General features: G+C 46.6%; 1 protein-coding gene across 1 annotated transcript in view; it reads right to left on the bottom strand.

The window, feature by feature from the left end:
* TOGARAM1 (TOG array regulator of axonemal microtubules 1) overlaps positions 1-20,637 on the bottom strand; it is a 778,500-nt gene that overhangs the window by 237,194 nt on the left and 520,669 nt on the right. The window lies entirely within an intron of this gene.

The following is a 20,637-nucleotide window of genomic DNA, read 5'->3' as shown; positions in this document are numbered from 1 at the left end:
TTTTTTAAACTCTTTATTCAAGACTGATTACATCAGGGTGACAATAGCCCATAATAACATATGTTACTTTCATCAGTCCCATTTTCTCTTTTCACCCTCCCCAGGAACTGCATAGTTAGTCATTTGCAAACATATCAAGAAAATAACAGCTTCCATCTCCCTCCCTCCCTCCCCAACACACCTACCCCGTCCCACCCTCGTCTCCTGGTCGCAGTGGTACAGCTATAGTATAGTGTCCTCTGATTCCTCACAATACTAAGCAAATTCGAACGTAGGCCTGTGTGTGTTCTGTGCGCTGCCCTGGGTGCCAGACTAACGTGCCCTACCAACTTCACTCTCATCGTAGGCATCACTCCCCACCTCCTTGCGACTGTACAAGATCAACCCTCTCCAGATCCATCAACATCACCTCCCAGTCCTGTGCTATGGGATATTTCCTCTGTCCCTTCTCTTCCTCCCTTCGTAGGGCCGACCCCTCCGCTCGGTCCCATTTCACTAGGTCTGTCTGCCATGCGGACGTTTGGGGTGTCCGGGGGGATTTCCATCTCATTGTCAAGGCCCTGACCGCTAATAGGAGCGCCAGATCTAGGAATTTCAATTTGGCCTTCAACTGTTTAGGTCTTTTACGGAGTCTCACTAAGCGGAACTACCACGGGCAAATTTACAAAGTAGTACAGTAATCGGGGAAGCATGACCATCTTAGAAAGTGCGACTCTCCCCATAACAGACAGTGGCAAGGACGTCCAGAATCCTACACTGCTCTTAAGACGTGTTATAGCTCGCCTAAGATTACCATCTAAGGTATCCTGTATCCCCAGATACTTAAACGTGGTCTGGGCCACCGGTATGCAGTACCTGCCAAAGCTTATTGAGGCGGGGTGTTGCGCGTCAAAAAAATAGAAGCCGTCCGACTTTGCAGGGTTAATTGCCAAACCGGATAGCACTTCAAATCGGTGGAATATCTCAGAAAGTACCTCGTGGTCTGCCTCCAGGTCTTTCAGGTACAATAAAATGTCATTATTATTATTATTATTATTATTATTATTATTATTATGCTTTCTTATATAGCGCTCGATTACCCGTAGGCATCTCGGCGCTTGCCTTGGGAACCCATCCTGGCTTCCCCCAAGGTGAAAGCCAGGCATCCCGCCGCGGGGGGGCCGTAGTGGAGATTAAGCAGGCTAATGCCCAGAGCTGCAGAGTGTGAACCCATGATTCGAGTAGGCACCGAAACGAGAATTATCGAGTCCGTGGATATTTGGGCTCAAGACCCTGCCGCGTCGGGAATTGAACCCTGGTCCCGGGTCTGACCTCTGCTTCAGGATCTGCCTCCTCTAACCAGTGAGCCACACTTCTCCGTCATCCGCGTATATAGATATTAAATTATGTACGCCTCTGACCGGGATACCTATCTGTATCTCATGCGCACGTAGGGCTATAGCTAGGGGCTCCAGTGCGAGTACGAACAGGAGCGGGGAGAGACGGCAGCCCTGCCTGGTGCCCCTATGCACTAGGTAACTATCCGACACCCGTCCGCGCCATGGCTGTAGGATTTGTGTATAATAACCTGATCCACCTTAGTAGGGGGGCAGGAATGCCAAATCGTTCTAAGGCAGCAAACATGAACGTCCATGTCAGGGAGTCGAACGCCTGTTTCAGGTCCAGCGCTATACAGCCCGCCCGGGAAAAATCTCGCGGCGTAGTCATCATAAGTGCATGCAGTTGCCTCGTGTTTAAAGACGTGCTCCTGCCCGGGAGGAACCCACACTGGTCCCGCTGTACCAAGGCAGGGAGGTGTGACTGTATACGTAGGGCTATTATTTTGCTGAGAATCTTATACTCCGTGGAAAGCATGGACAGAGGCCTATAGTTCCCCATATCTGCAGCATCTCTCCCCGGTTTAGGTATTGACGTGACCAGAGCCTGCATCGCCGACGCAGGCAAACGACCCTCCTCGAACGCAGTCCTATAGATCTTTTCCAGGACCGGGGCTAAGGTGTCCGCGTAGACTGAGTAGAATTCCACCGGGAGCCCGTCCGGGCCCTGTGTCTTGTTGCGGTTGTGAGACTTGATGGCCACTCGTATTTCCTGCTGTGTTATTGGCCTCTCCAGTTTCTTTCGCACATCATCAGACAGCGTCGGGAAAGGGAGGTCCTGTAAAAACTCAAGCACCCTTTCCGGGTCCTCACAACCTGAAGGAGCATAAAGCGTTCTCAGGTGGTCATGGAACTCTCTGTTAATCCCGGATTGTGATTGAATCAAATTACCTGCGCTATCAACAATCCGTGTTATCACCGGGGTTTCAGGTTGGTCCCGTATCAGACGGGCCAGCAATGTGCCGGATCTGTCCGCCTCAGAGTGTTGGCGACGCAGGTAGTCTTTATAATCAATGTTTCTGAGTGTTTCCAGTATTTCTGCGTGTTCTATGTTAGCCGCCTGCAGTTACCCTCGTTTCTCCGGGTCCACACTCGCCGCCCTCTCTAGTATTTTAAGGCGGTCCTCTACCGTGCATAATCGTTTGTGTACTTCTTGTCTCGCTCCCACCAGTTGGCCTATAGCCGCTCCCCGCACCACCACCTTCATAGCGTCCCACACCACTAAGTTCGAGGAGGCCGTATCCCAGTTGTCCGTAAAATACTTAGCCAGGGTGTCTGACAGTGTAGCTCTGAAGGGGGCGTCCTCCAGGAGGAGGGAATTAAGCCTCCATGTAGGCACCGGAGTCGGCCCTCTACCCCACAGGAGAGTGGGCGTGGGGGGTCTGTGATCTGAAAAGGTCTTGGCCAGGTACTCTGGGCTATCCACAGTATGCATGAGCGCCCGCGAGCACATGAACCAGTCAATTCTAGTATGCAAGTCATGTATGTGTGAGTAGTAGGAATATTGCTTGTGGGCCGCGTTCAGTATCCGCCATGCATCCGCCAGCCCCCATCCCTCCGCCCACGCCCCGAACACCTCAGTCAGACGGGAAGCCCCGGCCATTTGTAGGGGGGGGTGTGATCTGTCCAGATCCAGATCCAGTACCATATTCCAGTCCCCTCCCAGAACCCAGGGGATGTCGGTCCAGTCCGCCAGTGCCCTACCCACTGCCTGTAAAAATTTATCTTGGTCAAAATTTGGGGCATAGATACAGCCCAGTACTTTCAGTTCACCATCTAAGGTGCCCTTCACTAGGACATACCTCCCTTGGTCATCCACCTTCTTTTCTAGTTCTACAAATGGTGTCCCGTGTTGAATCCAAATGGTCGCCCCCCTAGAGAATGCCGAGTAAGTCGTAGAGTAAATGGTTCCTCTCCATTTTTTCCGTAGTTTCTGGGCCTCTGACGCTATAAGGTGGGACTCTTGGAGGAATGCGATCTGGGTATGGTGTCTGAGCAAAAAGGAGTGTATCCTATGACGTTTCTGTATGGCCCCCAGCCCCCGCACATTCCATGTCGTGAACCGATAAGACCCTGTTGTATCAGCCATGATCCCCTGTAAGTAACCGTGTGCGAATCTGAAGTCTCATTCCTCACGACCAGGAGACTACATATCCCGAACTCCCTTTCTTGAACAAAACAATTTTGGCGCAGCGATACAACCTTGCTGAGCCCAACATAGTAACAAAGAACAATAAGAACCAAACTACAGTGCCTACGCTATTGGGGGGGGTGGCCAGACACCATCTCGGTCTTCTGATCGGTCGCTCCCGGGTGCCACTGGCTCAACGGCATCCTGTCTCGGGGGCTCTTATGTAGGATCACACCAATATTCTATGTCTACAGGCCCTACTTCTGTGTACTGTTACAAGTCCATCTGGAACTGACTACCTCACACTCCCCGTCCCCCCCCCCCGGCCCAAGCAAGGGGCGACAACAGTTTCTATTAAGCATATAGACAGTTATAATCACAGTTCTGAATCGTCCAGCTATGCTCGCCAGCAGGGGAGGGGCACACAGAGTCTACAACAGTGTAAATAACATATAAAGGATATCGGCAGATGTAGGTCAGCCAGACTGCTTTAAGTGGAGTCTTCTTCTCGTTCAGTCAATTAAGTCATCAGCTGCTCTGGGCGTAACAGTGGGGAACAGAATCACACTATGTTCCGAGTCGGAGTGGACCGTACCATCCTCTGAGTCTGTAGCAATCTGTCCGGAGTCCTCACGGAATGTGCCCACCATCGCCAAAGCTCCCAACTGGTCCTCCTTCTGTTGTTCCCGCGATAGGCCGTGCCGTCCCAGTCTGTCCCCCGGCCCCGACGGTCCTCCCCCTTCGTGATCAGAGCCGCCTCTCGAGCCACTGGTCGCAGATTCTTGAGTGGCCTCTTGGCTCGCCTCTATGCCCATAACCTCGAGACAATCCTCTAAGTCCGCTGGGCTCTCGAAGAAGTGCGTTTTCCGCTAATGTATTACCTTCAGCCGGGCAGGGAAGAGCAGCGCATATTTCACTTTGGCCTGTAGGAGCCGTTTCTTCACCGCCACATATGAAGAGCGTTGTTTTTGGACCACTTGGGTGTAATCCGGGTATAGGGATATTCTGTGGTTCTCGTAGTGAATAGGGGGGTTTTCTCTGGCCTTTTGTAGTAAGCAGGCCCTATCCCGGTAGTTAAGTATCTGGATGATATGGGGGCGGGGCAGGCGACCAGGCCTGGGTCTCCCTGTCGGGATCCGATGCGCCCGCTCAACACCGAAATATGGGGATAGCCCTTCCTTGGCAACATGATCCCTGAACCACTGCTCCATGAAGTCCGCAGCACGGTCCCCCTCGCAGCGTTCCGGAAGGCCTATAACGCTTATGTTATTGCGGCGGTTACGGCCTTCCGTGTCCTCCACACGGTCCGCCAAGGAGTTGACCTGTTGCTGTAGTTTTTGAATAGAGGCAGAGTGGTCAGACACCGCCGGTGTAAGGTCGGCAATGGCGATGCCGTGTTCCTTAACCTTGTCGGCTAATTTGCCATGGTCCGCTTTCAGCAGCGATAGGTTGGTCGTGAGGGCACCCAGCTGTTGCTCCATTGCCGCCCTGGAGTCCCTTATTTCTTGGAGTATTAAGTCCAGTTTATCAGCCTGGGGTCCCCCGGAGCAGCCCGCGTTAGTGGTGCCAGGCGCGGTCCGTTCCTCTCCCGCACCCCCGGCCGAGCGAGTGACCACAGGATCACCCGGTCCATCCGATCCCTTCACTCCCTTGCGCACCATGTTCAGTGGCTAGTATACGAGTCCAGTCGTGGTGGGGTGAGAGAGTCAGTAACCAGTCCCACAGGGGGGCCCCCACCTCCGGCAGCGGTCACAGGGCGCTCGCCTCCGTTCTGCGTAATAGACACCGGCAGGTGGGGGAGTGCAAAAGTCCAGGACCACAATTCGCGGGCTACAGGCCCCCAGTCCCACCGCCCAGTGGTCACTTCGCACGTGCCCGAGTCGTCAGTGGGTCCCCGTGTCTCCAGCACACGCTCACTGTCCCCCTTCCGCAGTTATAATGGAGGGGGGGGGGGGGGATGGGGCGTAGTACGATGAAAAAGCCCCCCTCCTCCGGGTTCCAGAGATAGATCGCCAACGTGCTGTGTCCTAATCACCCACGCCCAGGGGTGCAGACTCCACAGGTGCGGGTGGGGGGAGTGCAAAAGATGGTGCTTCCCGCCTTCCTCTCCAAGTAGAAATGGTGACTCCGGCCCACCGGACGCTGGCCCACACGGTCTCAATCCCCTCTGCAATCCCCTACCTCCACGTCCCCGAGTAGGCGCTGCAAAGCACTCCAGGGGCTCCAGGAGTAACCCAGATCAAGTCCGGCTCAGGGCACCCAGCCGAGCGCTCCGCCGAGCAGCAGCTCCACCCGCAGTATAGCGCCACTCTCCGTCAGGTCTCCGCTGGATCCAGAGGGGACCGTGGGTCCGGGCACCTCCGGTGACGCCTCCCGGGCCGCGCCGGGCCCCGACCACACTCGAGTCCCCGGCACCTGGCCTGCCGTTTAAGCTGCAGACCCGGGCTTTCCCCCTCCTCAGATGCGGGGATCAATGATCTCTCCTTGCGTCGGACAGGACCCCCGCCGGTCCCGATGTCAGCCTCCGAGCAGCCGTCTGCAGCAGAGCTCGTGTAGGGTCCCGAGTTAGGATCAGGCCCCCAAGCGGACCCGGAGCTCTAGAGGCAGTCAACCGCCATTGTGGCCAGCTAGCCACGCCCCTCAAACAATTAATACAGCCAGTCTGAAGCTTCTATTGTACACAAACGAACTTTAATGGACACCAATACAGCAACTGCCTTGGTCGATTAATTGACACATGATACAGGTTTAGGACAGCAAGGTCTCAAGGGCAAGCGGTAAGGATCAAGATGCTTGAAGGAGTGCAGTTAAAGCATGGACATTGGCTTGTTTCATACTATGGAAAAATATGTAAAGCTCACGTCAGGTTATCATTCAAGGTTTCCAATTTTGGGAGCACATACGGCTAGATTCACTGCAGCGCTGTCCCATCTCAAGGAAAGTTGATGTGCAGCTATGTGGTCCTACATGTGCAGGTTTATGTGAGGTGGAAGAAAAGTTACGAACCTTTAGTAACAAAGGTTACTAGTTATTCTCTGTTTCGGCTGCCGGTTCACGATCGGCTGTGACAAAGCAGAATAAATAAATGGACCAACACAATCAAACGCTTTTAGTTTCCAGAATGTACAAGATCAGTAGGCATCAGATGGTCTGAGAGGGGAGGTGGGCTATCGATAAAGAATCTGCAGACTGAACACCAGCATCCACATTACTGAAGATACGTAACTTTCTGCGAATTAGTGCCATTTCCTTTGCAGAGTGTTTATCTTTGAAAGGTTATGCAGCAATATCTAACCACATTTGGATAAACGTGCCCATTTGAAGAAAAGTGTCCTTCTTTACATTTAAATAAATGCAATAGTGTTTTGCAGCTATAAAGCATTTCATAATATAAGAAGAGAAAAACATTTTAGAGCCTTTCAGTTCTTCTGCAAAGGCACACCCAATTGCAAAATGCCAATAGGTGATTGGAAGGGTATATTCCTTGAGGCGTATCAGGGAAAATAAAACTGTATTTTCAGAACATCAATCCTACTATCACTGCGGTCCTTTCTCTTCATATGCATTTTAGGAGCCTTGGGATAAGAGAAAACGAGCTAATGGTGGAGGAATTGATTCAGGCATCCTCCCCAGACATACTTTTCCTGCCTGGGGCTAGGCTGGCCTTCTCCCAAGCCTTACAGACACTTTTGGAGTCTTTTACCAACTCCCTCCCCCTCACTATTCTGGGTGATTTTAACTATCACCTAGAACTGTTAAACAACTCAGAGTCTGCTAAATTGCTGGATACTATGGAGGCCTACGGTTTCGGACAATTAGTAACCGAACCGACCCATAAAGCAGGTCATACCTTGGATGGTATATTTACAAATAATCAGGATATTGAGCTGGGGGATATATCTACCTTAGCTTGGACGGATCATAAGGCCATTCATTTTACTATTAGAACCATACAGCCCATTCGAGGCCCTGGCACCAAACCTGGTAAAGTAAAGGTCCGGGAATGGAATAAGGTTCAGGGCAGTGACTTTGAGCTGGCATTGGATGTTGGTCCTGCTCTGCCTACATAGGACAATAATGCTGCAGCATTTCAGTTTAATGAATGGCTTGAGATGGCGGCCAGTCAGGTAGCCCCTGAGAAATTGTTAACAGTAAGGAGGTCAAGGATATCCTCGCCTTGGTATAGTCCTTAGCTTAAAGTTCTAAAGGTGGAATGTAGGAGAGCAGAGAACTCGTGGAGACAAGACTACAGTGAGAGTAGGAAAGAAATCTATAATTATGCACTCCAGCGATACAAGAATGCGATAACTGTGGCTAAAAAGCATTATTTTCCAACTAAAATTAGAGATGCAGGTAATTCCAATAAAGAACTATTTAGAGTGGTTAACGTTTTGGCAAAACCACAGCAGAACAATGCTTTTAAGGCAGATCAGGAGATGTGCAACAATCTGGCCCTTTTCTTTCAAAAAAAGGTCCAAGTAATACATGACGACCTTCTAAACATGCAGGGGTCTTGCAATGCTAATGGGTATTCAGAGTAGGATCTGCCGCCAACGCAGTGCAGATTGTCTTGCTTTCCAGAAATTGCATATGAGGAGGTGCAAAAGCTGCTCCTTTCCATAAAATCAGGCTCTCCTAGGGACCCATGTCCTCCTGCTATTATGCATCTGGGCTCCAAGAAGATCTGTGAGAGGTTGACGCCCCTCATTAATCAAGTATTGGAGACAGGTTCATACCCTACAATGTGGAAACAAGCAGCCATTAGACCATTGCTCAAAAAGCCCAATCTGGACCCGCAGGTGCTGAAGAATTATCGTCCGATTGCTGGACTACCAATGGTGGCGAAGGTCATTGAGAAATCATTGAATAAGGTGTTGAGTGATTATCTGAATATAAAACATTTGTTAGACTCAACACAACATGGCTTTCGTGCCTGTCATTCCACCGAATCGGCCTTGATTGTTGCAAATGAGGAGATACGGAGGGTTGTGGATGGTGGGGGCAGGGCGGTCCTTATCCTCCTAGACCTATCAGCAGCATTTGACACCGTGAATCACACGGTGTTAGTGCAGCGGCTGAGGAATCTAGGGGTTGAGGGTACAGCCCTTGCCCTGCAAGGGAACAAAATTTGGTTTGGGACGGATTGAAGTCTGAAAGTTTCCATCATCCATGCGGGGTTCTTCAGGGATCAGATTTATCCCCTACACTGTTTAATATCTATGTCACCCCATTGGCCAGGCTCATCAGAAGGTACGGTTTCGCGTTGGTATCTTATGCTGAGGACTCGCAACTTGTTATTTCCATCTGCAAGCAGCCGGAGGTCACAGCTGTTAAATTTCACGCTTGCCTTTCCGAGATCATTACCTGGATGAACCATAACTTTTTGAAGATTAATACAGACATAGAAGGTGATAGAATTTGGAGGGGGACACCCCGTGTGGAACGACTCTTGGTGGCCACCTGAGGCGGGGAAGTGTCCTGGTCCCGTCTCTAAGGTCAGGAACCTTGGGGTCATCTTTGATGACCAGTTGAATTTCTCTGCCCAGGTTAACAGTCTGACTTCATCCTGTTTCTTTCTCTTAAAAACGTTAAGAAAGATTTTCCCATTTATCTCACGTGAGCTACAAAAGACAGTAATGGTGAGTCTTTTCCTGTCTAAATTAGATTATTGTAATGCCCTTTTTATGGGAATATACAAAACACAGATGGGAAAGCTCCACTCTCTTCAGAACGCAGCAGCAAGGCTGCTTCTGAACATCCCCAGGTGTTGTTCAACCTCAGCGGGTATTAAATTGTTGCATTGGCTTCCGGTGCAGCAGCGTGTGGATTTCAAGGCATTACGCCTGGTGCGCCTGGTTCACAAAGCGCTTTATGGAGGCGGTACCGATGAGGTTTTCAAATTATTTATGCCCTATACCCCCTCACGCGCCCTAAGATCCACTAACATGGGTCTACTTAAGACGGCTAAGATTAGGCAGGCGAGGTGGGGAGGTAGGACTTTATCCAATGGGGCAGCGCACTTATGGAATAGACTACCTATGGCTATGAGATTCCAAGCCGACAGAAAGGTGCTTAGGAAGGACTTGAAGACGCTTCTTTTTGTCATCTAGCTGTTGAAATTGTAGTTGCTGGATCTTTTCACATACATCAGCGCCAAGACACCACGGCAATCGAGCGCTTTATAAACATTTATCCTATCCTATCCTATCCTAATGTATAGAAAAACCCACAGGCTAGGGCAGAGGTCTTCAAACTTTTTTGCTCTGAGCCCCACTAAGCAAAATTTTGGAGGTTGGGGCCCCCCTCCAAAACTTTATGGCAAGGATTGGGGGAGCAGGAGAGAGATGGTTGCATGCAAGTGCCCGGTCTTATGAGTTGATTTCCGGAGTACTTTTCCTATAGCTTACAAACTGCACTAAATATGAGACTTATAAAACAGCAAATGCATCAAACAAAAACATGCATTACCCCAAACATACATATGCCCATAATTAGGGTGGTGTGAGCCTCTAACATTCTTGGACCCCAATGCAACAACACCTGTTGCGCTAATGATAACTGTAGAACTGAGTAGCAGGCAACTCCTCTGCATCTCTCTGCATCTTTTACCTCTTCCCCACCATGACAGACCATCACCTCGGTCCTAATGCTAGAAAGGAAAATAAGCTCTCATGCCCCTTTTTTAAAGGGAGACAGTCATAATTGTGATGCAGTGGGCTCCTCAAACCCCAGTGCCCCAGTCCTGCTGCATCTGCTTCCTTAATGATAATCAGCAGTGGCCACTTACAATCCTGGCAGCAGCGCCAGCTTCACTAATGAACAAAACTTTTTAAAAACAATTAAAAAGCACTTATATTGTCCCCTTCTTTGGGGTATCTCTCAGAAAAAGCTGCATCTGGCCATTTGTAAACATAAAAATTAGTCCCCATGCAGTGCTCCCTATTCTGGACATTCTCTTTGACAATATCTATGAATCTCGCTCCTTTCATCTGTCTCTTAGACCATTACTGTGAGGCCTCAGGGATCGAGAGGATTAGGGCTCTGTGTCTGAATGTAATCCTGCTGGCCTTCTACCTGCCACCTCATGGACTCAGCTTTCACAAAAAACTGCCCCTGAATGGTTAATGCTGACTTTGAGGTGCCTCTGCCTGAAAGGGAAGGGTGTGGAGGTAGTGCAGAAAGTTAAAAAAGAAACCAGACGTTAATTAATTGAGTTGCTCAAAGCCAGGGCCACTGGAATTATGAGTTTCTGCAGCAGCAGCGTTTTCCACATAATTGAGTTTACCACATTTGCTACATAATCCACAATATGCAGATTCCAACAAAAGAAACTTGATTCTAGCTCACACAGAACACAATTAACTAAAAACGTGGCAAAGTGTTCCCGAGCATTGGAAGGCCTTTTGCAAAGATTGACTGGAAATCTTGTAGTTGATTACTGCTGTATTTAGGTGTTTTATAGATCTGACACATAACCCACCATCTGTCACATCATCTGCGGATATTAAAAACAAAAAAATGGTTCTAGGTCAAACGGTTCCAAAGTTAGTAAAAATGCTATGATGACAAAGGGTGCTGGGCGGTGGAAGGCACTTTGCAAAGCTAGCCTGGTCTTCTTTCTGTTGCTTATAGTTATATTTCGGTATTAAACTGGCCCTAATGAGGAGCAATCAATGCCCAGACAGTGTTACCAAGTTTTAAAATGAAAAAATAATGAAGCAATGCTATTAAAAAAAAGTGCTGCATAATCTGCCTATTCTGGCCGCATCAGTTACTCAACTCTGTCTCATAATTTGTCCCTCTTCTGCCGCATAATTCCAGTGGCCTTGCTTATATCCTGGACCTCAAGCTAAGCATTCTAGGTTTGTGTGAGGTACAGGCGCTCGCCAAGTCTAGAACTAGGCCAGGTAGCTCTCAGGCACCTATGACATGCCTACCGAATGTTAAAACTACCCACTCTTTGATGTGCGCATTCTAAATGTTAATAACGTTTTTGAAACAAAAAATTATTAACTCTTCATTCCATAATATAATATGACACCGTGAATCGAAACAAGTGAAAGCAGCAATCCCTTCTTGTGCTCAAAACCAAGACATTGACCAGCAAGGCTCGTCCTCGTGAAACACAACCAAAAGCATCAAAAAATAAACGAGGGAAAACGCAAAGTACAAAAGTTGCATTTATTACTGCCCAGTTAAAACGCACATTCAAACAACCTCTGAAAAACAAATATAGTTTTCACTAGGACAAACACACCACAAACTGATTTCACATTAAGAATTTGTGCAGCCTTTACTTATTGAAACATAGAGAAAATACATGTTTCAGGCAAAATAAGTCTGACCATTCATAATTACACAAATTGCAAACACCGCAAAAGTAGTGCCTCTATTTTTGTTGAGGGTCTTTCATTGACCATATCTTTTTTTATAATAGGTCTATAACTCATTATATATCATTATAACTTACTTAAAATTATGTACGGGGTCAATAAACAAGCTCATGCGGTTTCAGACCCATTTCTTCATTTCACTCTCGTGCAAAAACCTTCATGTAACATGGACTTATCAATGCCTCTTCATCTATGCAGCATTAGGTGAGCAGAAAGATGAGCAACTGTGAAGGTAGATTTGACGTGTTTCTGCACCAGTGAAATGTTCCGTGTCCCAGCCCCTGTTGGGTTTCACTTGTGTTGTGCTTAATACAATGCTATTCCAAGTTGAGACATTTATGTGCGCCCTTGAGTTCTTCTACTACATCTGTTTAATAAAACATTTCCATTATTTCAAGGGAGTTTCAAAGTCTGTTCAGGAACGGTCTTTAAAGGCTAATTGTGAACAGAAAGCTCTACAACGCCCAGGTTTCCTGGCGACACCTACCTTTGCAGCATAAATCATTGCGCCCCCCCAACCAAGTATCTGCATATTTAAATAAACCTTAATTGAAATTAGTGGCATGAATAATAGATGAAAACTAAAAGTGAAGAAAGAACGAGCATTTGCAATACAACGGGTCTCGCATTTATGCGAGTTTGAGCTATTGGCATTGCAAATGGCAATGCCTTTTATTTATGTTTTGGTTTTCAAAACATAAATAAAAGACATCGCCATTTACAATGCCAGTAGCTTAAATTTCGGCAAATGCCAGACCTATAGTGTTCCAAATGCTTGTAGTAATCTCTTTGCCCCTGCCTGCCACACTCAGTGACCCCTGCCCCCAGGGCACTCAAAATCACGCTCGGAATAAATGAAGACAGCCTGGAAATGCAGCAAGTAAACAAAGCTCGCACTTCCAGGCCATCTTCATTTACATATACTTGGAGAGGCATCTGCGCCCCCCTGGGAACCCATCCACGCCCCCCCAGTGAGGCGCACCCCGCAGTTTGAAGACCTCTGGGCTAGGGCAAAGAGTATCCACTCCATCACCCCCAAATTTCCATTGTTGGAAAGCAGAAGCAGGTACTGCATGGGCAAGCATACATCAGAAAGGAGAACAAACAAGCATTGGCATAGCCAATAGGTCTCGCCTTTGGGACCTTATAAGTGTTTAGCCATACAACAATTATTGTTGTTGCAGTAAGGATATTGTGCTGCATAACTAAATACTTATAAGGTCCCAAAGGCAAGACCTATTGGTTATGCCAATGCTTGTTAGCTGGTAGTGGCTGGGCAGAGCATGCCCATGTGGCATAAATGGCCGATCGTTGCCATAGTAACCAACGCCATCACACACATGGCTGCCGGAGACATGGAGCACCTAAACGGATTACAGAGTCAGACACCGAAGTAACCCCTATGATGATAGTGGTATTCAAGTGGGTACCCACTGGGTCTATGCCACAGGATGCAGACTTCGCATTTGATGTGCACTTGCGATGCCTTGTTAGCGACCTGACTTCACTTCCTAATAAAAACGTCTTTGAAATAAAAAATAAAAAAAGACACATAGGAAGACAAAATGCAACTGTTTATTCAATGTTCCTGGACATTTGCTTCCGAGAGATCAAACCTAAATGGGAAAATATGCTATTACGTCATCACTGTACTAGTGCACGTTCTACATTCTAGTGTGTTTTTCTAGGAAATGGAACCCAGTATGGAAAAAAGTCTATGCCCATATTGATGCAAGACGAGTGCCAAATGTTCTGGGTTACAGATTGAATTGGTCCGTTATGAACAATTTATAACATGGGACATGTTTCTCAACTATACATAAGAAAAGAAAGTTAAACATGAGCTTTAATAAACAGATACATTAAAAAAAAGAAAAAACAAAACAAAAAACCAGAGAGAGAAAGAGAGAGCGGAACAGAGAGAAAGCGAGAGAGAGAGAAAGCGAGAGGCGAGAGAGAGAGCACGAGAGAGAGAGAGAGCCCGGGAGTGGTGCGTTCGTACGCAGTCTGCTGATTTTCAAGCGCTACACTCGTGCTTGTGGCGCGCCCCTGCTTGCTTCCCAAAGGTGGATGCCGCCACAAGCACAAGTGTGTGCTTGAAAATGACCAGAGCGACGGCTGAAGGCACACCTATGCAGCGCATGCGCGCTGCGTAGGCGAGCCCTAAAAACAAGCACTGCGGTATCAGTGTTCAATAGATTGTATTAGCTCCTGGTATTAACAGGCACTTGTAATGGGGCACAAAGTATGAAGCAATGCATGAAGTGAAAAGGGGAACTAGGTGGTGAGATGAGAGAAACAAAGATTGACAAAGTTAGAAAAAAAAGCATAGGCGAAAACAAGAAATTAGGAAAGCGTAACGAGATAGGAAAGTGAAAAAGTAAAACATGGTGTGAAACTAGACAGGGAACCAGTGCTGGAAATCGAAAACTAAACTTTGGGACCCCATAATGGGGGTGTGGATAAAGGGTAGCAGCAGAAAGGGGTGGAGTTGCCAGAGGAAGAACATGGGGAGCAGCATTTCCTCCAAACCGGTCAGTAGTCAACCTACATTTTTTTTTAAAATCTTTTTTATTCTGCCTCATTTCGAAATGCCCTTCACATTAAGGCACAGTATTGAAGAGAACTTTGTATACCCAGCAATCTTCTGGATAGAGTACCAGTAAGATATCTCAGGTGGTTTATGCCCTTGCTGGAGAAATGTATGTGCCTATTCATAAAATAGCCTAGAGGGTTAATGTGCCTGTTGCATAGCACAATGTGTAATATACCAGTCGCAGGTTTGTATTTTATGTACACAGCTCAGTCGGTTACTGCTTTTGCTTCAGAGCTCTTGTTGTTACCTGCAGATCACACGTTATAATCCTTGTAATATAACTCAGTGAGTTATGTACTGTGGACAAGGAGCTAAATGAAAACTGCCAGGCACAAGTGTAGAACCTGTTTCTCCTCAATATTTCGTTATTCTAAGGCTGCTGAAAGGGTTCCTTTGGGTAATAATAAGGCTGTATTAACAAGTGCTGTCTTCATGGTTACTAGTGTAATTACTAAACCGATGTATCTGACCGTCTTACAGTGCACGCAAAGCTCTTTCATAAAGAGCTTGCAAAACAAACAAGCATTTACAATGCAACGGTTTCGCCTTTGGAAAAGTTAGAGCTATTGGCAATGTAAATGACAATGCCATTTATTTATCTGTTTTCAAAACCAACACATAAATACAAATTTTGTCATTTACAATGCCAATAGCTCAAACTATTCCAAACGCGAAACCGTTGCATTGTAAATGCTTGTTATTATTATAATGTATGCCACATCCTACAGTATATTACTGTGTGCATCATACACAGACTAAAATACGTAAACACCTTCAGAATCCACACACAGAAACAGAAGGGTCTGATGGACTGATGCATTCACTATAGAGGCCTGTGTTCGACCTCATGGTCACAGGTTCAAGTCCTGGCAGGCCCACTCAGCCTTTCATCCTTCTGAAGTCAATAAAATGAGTACCATTGAGTTGGGTAACAATAAACCTCAGTTATTCAGTGCCAAGATACCCATGGGGGACGTGAATTTTACAAATACACATTTTATGTTGGATAATTGAGTTGCAAATGGACGCTCATAGGTCTGGGCTCCGGTGCCACTGCACCTGCTGCATCATTGGCAGGTAACACCCTGTCCCCACACCCTCATACACACCACCTAACTGCAGCTTGCCTCCGACATGAAGTACGGTTGCCACATTGCCATTCTCTTCCGACATGAATATTTTAATGTCTCAGCCAGTGTAAAAATAGAGAAAATCACCCAAAGTCAGCATTTTTCCCCTTTCTAGTGCATACTTAAAATAGTATTTATAAAAACAATGCACTTTAAAATGTGTTCTAGAGGTTCCTTAATTACACCCGACTAGGGTTGCCACCTGGCCGATTCTTTACTGACACCACCAGTATTTTAATGTCCCAGCTGGTACAAAGATTAGCAAAACCATCTAAAGCAAGACTTTTTACCCCTTATCTGTACCTAATTCAAACTGAAAATATAGATGGAAAACACTTTTAAATGGATTCTAGAGCTGCTAAGATTCCACACGATTAAATATAGTGAAAACAGTCGGAAAAGTCATGGTACAAATGTATACATACAATTTTTTTCATAGTTCTATTTAGTATCATGTCCATGCCTGTGCACACTCTTAAAACTTTTGGAAAGGTGACAATGTTACCCTAGATTTATAATTAATGTAAGCAAAGTGAAAAAGAATCACAATGTTTGGCAGTCTGCCGACTGAGAGGACTAAAGGTCATGTTTGGGTGGGCCTGGCCCACCTAGCCCACCCACTAGAACAAGGCCTTTATACCACATCAGCCCGTCTATGCCATAAGTAAAAGTGGCCTCACCTACGTTTTGAAGCATGAAGGAAATCGTACTCACCTCACGGTAGATGTAGTTTGAAACAGGCCAGGAACATAGGCCATGGCGGGCCGCTGTGAATTCTGAAGCAGAGTGAGGCATGGAAAGCGTTTGTTAACGTATAGAAGGCAGTGATAATTAGAAAAGAAGGTAGTGATCAGCGCCTCATGAGGGCTACGTTCAGAGAGACTCTCAGAAACTGTGCTTCTAAGGGTACCAAAAAGCCACGGCTGCTGGGCACTTCAGTAAATAGGAAGCCATGCCAAGTAGCACGACTATCTATTTAGATAAGATTTTACATTACGAAAACATTAAGATCAATGTTTCGCGCTTAGACCCTGGTCGGGTATTCACAATCACGTGATGTGACCGTACTTTCCACAAAGTCATAGAATGCTAGAAGCCTGGTCACGTGGTCTCTGTGAAAGGCTGCATAGCAACCAAAGTGGAGAACAGCTTTAAAAGGCAAGAACTTCCCTCGCCGGGCGTGAAAGAAAGATGATGGACTGCGGCGCTAGTCAAGCGGGCAAGGCAAGCAACACGTAAATAATTAAATGAAAATGCTGCACTTTACCGTAACACAGTGAGCCCCAGGAATGACGCCACACACTGCACGCGGCCACAGCCTATGGAGTTGTGTATTTTCTAAAGTGATTCCAGCGAGCTTTGCATACAGACAGGGACGCGGCACGGGGGCGCTTTAGCAAAACAAAAAAAATGCTGTTAGAATAAATACAGCGAGCCGCTATAAAGAAAAGCGACCACCTCCATTAAAATTAGAGTACGGCATGGGGGTACTTTAACCACAAATAAAAAAAATCCCATCTCGGTAAGTGATACATAGTGTGCCGCCTCTCTGTGTGTGCCCTGAATACCTACTCAGACTTTTACTGCCTCGCGCATGCAGGTCGCAGCGTTTATCCTCGGGGTCTTTTCTCATTAACATAGACAGCAAACCAACACTGCTCGTAAACAGGGTCATTCCTTCCTCCGGGAAGCGCCTGACGCCACGCGCAGAATGCTCAAGCTGTGCGCGCGGCGGGCTCCCTCCCTGCTGAGAGAATCCGGCTCTGTGTGACGCACGACGCATGGGATTTACTTCTGGTAAAGTTTGCGCAGGTGTTTTCATCAGATAAATCTCGACCCACGTGAGCGGGAGCAGCGCACTAAGAACTAGCGCTAGGGAGGGAGGGACTGACACCAACTAAGCATTGGCTAAACTGGAATGTAAATACCAATGTCCTAGCGCACAATACCGCTCATAGGCTGTGCCCCTGATTCCAGTGCTTTTCAAAGTGCCCAATGCAACGCTATTTCACATGCAAGAAAAGTTTTTTCTTTCTATGTGTTTTACATCCTCAATTGTATGCAATCTCAAACAAGTCAGGTCCCGGGCCGCGCTGTGATTGGCTGACGTCACGGGGGTGTCCCGGGCCGGCAGCCAATCACAGCGCGGCCCGGGAATGACGTCACGGGGGTGTCCCGGGCCGGCAGCCAATCGCAGCGCGGCCCGGGACAAAGGGGCGGGGCTTAAAAAAAGCACCAGAAACGCCCCCGAATCGCGTTTTCAAGAGAAAGCGCGATTGACAGCCTCTGTCTCCCAATGGCTAGTCTCCATTTATGGAGCTAGCCAATTGGAAACAGAGGCGGTCCGAACATCCCTACTGTAGACAATAGTTTTCGATCTGGGAGGGGCTTTGCCCCTCGCCAGGTCGAAACCTAAAAAGAATGTCACCAATTCATAGTTTAGCTCAAGCACTAGTGAAGTGATAAGCTGAATGTCTTTGTTTGATCGTTGGCTCTGGAATCAAGGTGTAAAGCTCACGCAAAACCCAGCCAAGATGAGACTTGAACAAAAATGTGCTGATGGCCTTTTAAGTGAGGTATGCGAGTTGGGCCCAGCTAGAGCTGAAAGTAAGAGGCCTCTCCCAACTCTTGCAGGTTGCTGCTTGGACTACAAAGCATGCAAAATGCAGATGTCGCTGTATGTGTCCCAGTGATGGCAAACTGCACAGGGACATAATCAGAACATTTACCCTAGGCCGGCCAAATCTGGCTCCATTGAATCTTGAAGGACCCACTTCATTTTCAGCGCTGAAGGAAATGTAAAAAGAAGGGCAAAGAAAAGAATCTGTAAATTGGTAAAATAAAAAGCAAGAGGGAAAGAAGCAGGAAGGGAATAAAAGATGTCAAAATGAGAGGAAAAATAACATGGCATGGGAAAATGGGCATTTTGTGTTAAACAAGAGACGCTAGAATAAAGTGAAAAGCAATGGGCTAAAACAACAAAAAGAAAATACAAAAGTGGAGCATGCAGAACATGATAAAGGTGAAGGAGAAAACAAATCAAGGTAAGAGATGAGAGATAAGGTGGTGCAAAAAAAAGAAAATAAAGCTGGTGTAAAACCAGAGAAAGAGAGGCAGAGGAACATGTGGTGTGAAATAAGGGAGATGATAGAAAAACTATGTGAGAGAAAACATGGTGTGAAAGAACAGTGTGGGAATTAGATAAAGAAAAAGTGAGAGAGAAAACATTTTGTTGGAACCTGGAGAATGCAAAAGAAAACAACAAACAGCGATATGAGAGAAAGTTAAGAAAGACTGTGGTGAAAGTAGAAGAATAAGATGAAAGGACCGATCAAATGTGAGAAATAAGGAAAGTGTGAATGAGAGAATTAGAATGGACTTGAAGAAAGACCCAGATTTACTCAAATTTTTGCAATCCTGCGTGCAAATCAGCACTGTACTTTTTTGTGAATGGGAAAAAATTGTGCAGCAGCATATCTAGAAATCAACATCCGCTAATGACATAATGGATGATACAACCACAAAAGCCCGATTTAGCACCATGCCAGGGTGCACAGGCTGTAATTCAGTGCTTTCTTGTGTTACATCTGTCATCAAAAAGAAAACCATTGAATATAAACCAAAGCCATAGGGTGGCTCAAAAATAAAGATGTAACTTCATCAAAAAGTACACGTATCACGCCTGGAAAAATAGTGCAATGTCATTTAACCTGACGCATGCGCATTGTTTGCACTTGTTTACACTGGCATATGTCACTTTATTTTATGTGGTTCTGGGAGGGAATCCTAGGGGTGATTTTGCGGTTCTCGCCCCGTGACGCTCCCTTTTCATGGATTATCATGGGTTTGGCGCTATACAACAGTGTTTAATTCGGCTATAGGGACATGAAAAATGAAGTCTTGATTAAAAGGTTTAAAGTGGGAGAAAACAAATGAAGACAATGTGTGAAAGAGGGAATCTAGACAGAAGCTAGGGAAGTGAGAAATAAACAAAAGGAGTATGGAGGAGCAAGAAATAGAGGGAGTAGAGGGAAAAACAAGTAGGCAGTGAAATCGGCATGCAAGAGGGAGAGAGGTTGGAAATAAAATGTGAACTGACAAAATAGATGAGAAATAGAGAAAACAAGTGCGGGCGCCTCTTTGTCAAGGTAACAACAAGCCCGGGAGTGGTGCATGTGTGCGTGCGCGCACAGTCTGCTCTTTTTGGAAGCACATACTCGTGCTTGTGGCGCGCCCCTGCTCGCTCCCGCAAGGTGGATGCCGCCACAAGCACGAGTATGTGCTTCCAAAAAGAGCAGAGAGACGTCAAAAGGTCCTCCTATGCAGCGCATGCGCGCTGCGTAGATGAGACTTAAAAAAGATAGGACTTCAGAGATAACTCCTGGGACAACTGAAAAAAATTAAGGGTACTAGACTACTGAAATCAAGATATCTTCCCCTGCCGGGCACACAGGACTGGAAGACAACAAGAAGAGGACTTACTTCTAGGTTAGGCCTTAACAGCATTATGCATTGGCAGATCTTTGAAACTGATGAAAAAGTTACTGCTGGTGCTAATTCTGGGATCATGTTGCTCAGGAGACAACACCAAATATTCTTACAAATACCTCCCATTCATCTTTAACCCTTCCTTGAGTGTCAGTCAACAACTGAGGTCCACTTAAGGGCTGCATTTCTCTGTGTTTCATATTTAGGTACCTACTAAAGTGGCAAGTGGCTAAAACATGAGAAAAGCCTTCCTTCAGTTAGAGGTCATTTTTACCTTGAAGAATTTTCAGCTTTGTTTATTGTGCTGAATTAGTAGTCATTGCCTCTTGAAGGGGACACATCTCATACTGTAAGAAATAGGACAAGGAATTGGAAGAGAAAGTAATGCAGCACTGCCACCTCAGGCAGATTGTAAACAAGCATTTGCAATGCAATAAGTCTCGCATTTACGCGCGTTTGAGCTATTGGCATTGTAAATGACATTGCCTTTTATTTATGCGTTGAATTTTAAAACATAAATAAA

The sequence above is a fragment of the Lissotriton helveticus genome, chromosome 9 (genome assembly GCF_964261635.1).
Source record: "Lissotriton helveticus chromosome 9, aLisHel1.1, whole genome shotgun sequence".
Lineage (NCBI taxonomy): Eukaryota > Metazoa > Chordata > Amphibia > Caudata > Salamandridae > Lissotriton > Lissotriton helveticus.
Note: the sequence above shows the minus strand (reverse complement) of the source record. Positions and strands in the feature narration are given on the sequence as shown.